Here is a 5,156-nt window from a genome sequence, read left to right as displayed (position 1 = left end):
GTTACGTATCAATTTTGTTTAAGGGGTTATTTCGCATATTTGTTAAAATTTGATTTGAGAATCGGATAAGAACTCTCCTCCGATCACCTTTTAGGTGAAAATTTAGATTGGAGATCGGATAAGAACTCTCCTCCGATCTCTTTTAGATATTTATTAAAATTTTGGATGAGAGTCGGATAAGAACTCTCCTCCGATCTCTTTTAAATATTTATTAAAATTTCAGGTGAGAATCGGATAAGAACTCTCCTCCGATCTCTTTTAAATATTTATGAAAATTTTTGTTGAGAATCGGATAAGAACTCTCCTCCGATCTCTTTTAAATATTTATTGAAATTTTGAGGCTTGAGAATCGGATAAGAACTCTCCTCCGATCTCTTTTAAATATTTATTGAAATTTTTAGGCTTGAGAATCGAATAAGAACTCTCCTCCGATCTCTTTTAAATATTTACGAAAATTTTGGGCTTGAGAATCGGATAAGAACTCTCCTCCGATCTCTTTTATTTGAATGGGAGTCAGATAAGGACTTTTCCGACCTCTCGAAATTTGATTACAGCTACACATCATAAGAGCCTAAGACTAAGGGTTCTGGCATTCAAAGATGCCGTGGATCTGAATAAGGCTTCTTTTAACTCATTGGTACCTCGTGACTAGACAGGGGATACCAGACTAAATTTTACCGACCTCCTATGTAGTCGCCTTAACAGCACCTTTTGGCAAGCGATACTCGATCTGTCCCATTTGCTTATCTAAGGTTTGGTTTTACTCCGCCTTGTGATGTCTTACCCAATCGTCTTTTGTGTTATTCTAGTGATTCGACTTTATTGTTTTTCTGACTTATTATTCAAACCTTTTATTATTTTAAAGAGACTCTTAAGATATAGTTACCTACATTTTATCCAACCACTTATACGCTACTCGAGATTAGGACACTTATATTTAGAAGTAACAAAGATTAACAAAAAGAATGGACTGATTAACAAAGAAGCAAACTCGAGAATAACCTTCTTCTTGTTTTTTAACGCAATATAAACTTGGTGAAAATTACAAACATAAAAACAAAGGAAATACGTAAAATAAAAACGAGCACTTGATAAGGCAGCGATATAAGCACTCACCTGTAGGGAGCCGAATCTATTGAACTAACTACAGAATCACAAAACATAATAGGACTGCGGGCTGATAGCCTGAGGGCTAAGGTTTGCCTTGAAATGAAGGATACTTCGCTAAAATGCAGTCAGGTCAAAATAATAACCGAGTTTGAATGGAGTTGAACTTGGACAACGGGAGTGGAAATAAAGATAACTAAGAACTGAAAGTGAGAGTGTCACAGGATAATGAACGAACTGAAAATGGAGAGTTTTAGTATTCAAAAATCCCTTTGCAAGAAAACACTTCATAAAACTGGTTTCAAAAGTTTTTCTTATGAAAGCTTAAAAATAGCAGAGTAACGAACTGAATTAAGTTTCAGAGTCCTTCCGCTATAGTCACCACCTTTTTTCTTTTTCGTCCCCTTTGAACAGTTTTCATGTAGGTATTTATAGGAACCGGGTGCTCTCCATGAAGGGTCAGGATTTATTTTGAGGGAGATGGAAGGTTAGGATTTTAAAGGACATGATCTGAGGCTCGGGAATTAAAGAGAATCAGAACGAACGGCTGAGATCCCTTTCAGAATATTTGTCCTTTCTCTCTTCTAATTTGACGGCCCAAAATTTTCTTGTCAAGGGCGATCCGAGGGCTGGGAGTGAAAGGCGCTGGTCTTGTCGTCTTCTTCTTTGATCCAAGGGCTCCAGGCTCATCCTTACAAGTAAGATCAACGGTGGAAATTGGGATGTACAGCACTGTCATGACATACTCTGGCACATGTCAGTAATGCGGGCGATTCTGGGGCGTGCGGTGGAGATTTCGTCTGCAACGCTTTAACTACCTCGGCTCTGATTATGACGACAGTTAGCGGAAGTTGTCTTATTCCCTTTGTTTTCTGACCTCCCCTCCCTTTCGATCTTTCTTACACGATATTTTTCCACTCTCTCATGCCGAGCTCCCCTCTTTCGACCTCTCCAACTCCGATCTTCTCCTTCATCCGGGTCCGGTTTAGTCAAAGCATTTATTCCTTCGATTTCCGAAGGCATCGGCTTCGTTTTCTGCTCGCAATAAATGCTCAGATTTTCCCTATGTATATACCTTCAACGGGAAAGCCCTCCGCATTTGATTTTCTCCTCTTCCTTCTCACATTTCCTGTTTTAACTGCTCCGGCAATAGTCCCGGCCATGATAGTGGCTTTTGATCTTTTTTCAATTATCCATTTTATTCCCCTACTGAAAATTTATGATCCCGGTGATTGGGAAATTATGTTAACCTCATTTGATGATAGTGAGAGAACCGAACTAATTTGCCGACCTGGATCAAGGACTTCGATCGTGTTGATCTCGAATCGTTCGACCGATATAATCGGCGAACTAATTTTGGGCAAGAAGACTGCTAATATTCCCCTTAACATTGGTGACTGCCCCTTGAAGTTCATTCGGCTTCTCACCACATTGGGTGTCCCGACAGCAGCTAGGTTCCGAGCAATAACATTGATGACGACCTCTCTCATCTTCATGAGAGTCATAATCCCCCCATCTGAGCTATACATCTGTCCACATCTTTTGATTCAGCCACGAGACTAGGCTTTGACATAGGTTTTTATTAGATGGGATGTACTGTCGATCTCTAGAGATCGCCCCTACGATGTAATCAGACCTTCAATGTAATCCGATCTCTAGAAATCGCCCAAATGATGTAATTCGACTTTTAATGTAATCCGATCTCTAGAGATCGCCCAAATGATGTAATCCGACCTTTTCAGAAATAAAATTTATTTTGACAACTATCATTTTTATTATTATTGCATTGACTATTTTTCGATCTCTGATGTGTTTATCCGATCGGGTTCCTAACTGAACAACCCTTAACCGATCCGCATTAATTCACTAATCTATAACTAGCCGATCTTTTTATTATGGAATATCTGGAATATTCATAAGACGTGTCAGAAAAACCTGGCGAATCCTGCTAACCGATGCACTGCCTGGAACACTGTGAGCATTAAATGCTCGGACGGGTATAAATAGGGGATGGGTCAGCCAGTTGCTCTCTTATGTCATTTTCAGCATCCCGCGAGCGATTCCAAAATTCTCTCGATTTTTCAAGTTCTTCCGACACCGATCAAGCTTCGGTAAGGGTTTTGATCCTTCTTTTAGTTTAAATTCTCTATTTCCTTTGAAAATGAGCGGCGCCGAGGGTCAGAGAGCGGCAAGCCCCTCTTCCGTTCAGATCTCGTGGTCGTCTGATGAAGTGGAGGTGGTCGGACCAAGCATGCGACCTGAACCTCCTAGGGCCTCTGTTCCAGCTCGGGGGCAAGTAGCACCATCAAGGCATGTACATCCTTCAGGGAGAGAAAATCTTCCCATGGACGAGCTGCCATCAATCCTTCAAGAAACCAACCTACAGTCATTCAGCCAGGAGGACAACATCTGGCCTGATTCATACGAGCTGATTAAGTGTCACGGTGATCTTCTTGCCGATCACTTCTTCGAGGAGAACGATATGATCATGGTATATGAAGAGTAATTAAAGGCCGCGCTGCGGTTCCCCCTCGATGACTTCTTCAAGGAAGTTCTAAAATTTCACCAAGTGTGCATAGCCCAAGTTCACCCAAACTCATGGCGGATCCTAGTAGCCTTCAGAGGCCTTTACCGAGCCAAAGGACTTAGCCTTACAGCTAAGGTGTTCGCCGAACTACATAGGCTGACTCGTCGTTTCCCTCGCAGCTGGCTACACCAGGGCCCCTTACTTCCGAAGCGCATCACCCTGAATAGGGAAGAAGGCCTGATGGTGATGGAACTGAAAGATCAGGCGGCCAGAGAGAAGTTCTCTTGTTTGGATGCAGTGACAGCCGAACTGCATCACTGGACAATGGAGTTGATCACTGGCGAAGATCGCGGGCTTCAACTCTCTGACCTCGGTCTCGGTATTTTCTATATCTCTGATCTTTGGGCCTTAGCGATCTCACTGACCTCTTCTTTGTGCAGGTATGGCAAGCGGCGAGGCTTCCAAGGAGAGCCGAAAGCGGAAGAGGGAGGTCTCCCAAAAAGTGCGAGAGATGAAGTGTTCTGAGCTGCTTCAAACGCCCAGTCATGATCCTGGAGAGATGCAAGGAGGCTCGTCTCAACCCTCAGGACCGCCGGTCATAGAAGTGGTCCGGTCTCCTCCTCACCAAGAAGAGCTGCCTCCACCTCCTCTAGTCGCTTCGAGTGCAGAAGGGGGCCCTTCCCAACCTCCTGTGAGGACCCTTTCCCGCGGCGCTCAAGTTCTGATCCACTCGCTGGAGAAGAACAGTCTGTTTGGGAAAATTCGGGCTTGGCCAAGGTCTTGGGGGCCTCGATCTACCTTCAAGAGGATCGGGATAGGTTATCCTCAATCTTGATGACATCCTGACCTGGACAATGAGCCTGAACGTGAAGAGTTTGGTGAACCAGCACATTGTCCGGGAGAAGGCTCACCGTCTGACTAAGAGTTTGGAGAGGATCGGGTCATGAAGTGGCTTCCCTCCGATCCCAACTTTCATCCGCTCAGAACTACATATCTGAAATTGAGGGGCGAATGAAGTTCTACGAGGATAAGCTGGCCGAGCAAGCTCAAGTTTTGGCCGAGCGAGCTCATGTTCTTGAAGAAGTTCGGACGCTCCGAGCCGGTGAAGTTTCTCACCTCACTAAGGAGCTCAAAACAAAAGAAGAAGAGGCGGTGATAAGGGAGGCCAGTGCTTATGTGAACGAGCTCTTAGGGATCTCTTAGCCGACCTCAGGAAGTGATATCCCGAGGAGGACTTCTCTTGGATGGTAGATCTGGCTCCCCAGGACGAAGGTGAGGATAGTGAGGAGGAGGCTGAGGGTGAGAGAGGAAGCGAACAAAATGTAGATCAGGCTGGGGGTGATCCTCCAGCCGAATGACTTGTATAAACTTGAAATGAAATGAAAGTTCCCCTTTTGTTCAATGATTGGATGTAATCGGAAAGTCTCTAAATTGCTTAAGCACTTGATTGTCTGAGCATATTAGAACAACAACTAAAAGTGATTATTAATCTAAGTGTAAGAGGTCGGAAAACACAATAAGC

The sequence above is a fragment of the Hevea brasiliensis genome, chromosome 13 (assembly GCF_030052815.1).
Source record: "Hevea brasiliensis isolate MT/VB/25A 57/8 chromosome 13, ASM3005281v1, whole genome shotgun sequence".
Lineage (NCBI taxonomy): Eukaryota > Viridiplantae > Streptophyta > Magnoliopsida > Malpighiales > Euphorbiaceae > Hevea > Hevea brasiliensis.
Note: the sequence above shows the minus strand (reverse complement) of the source record.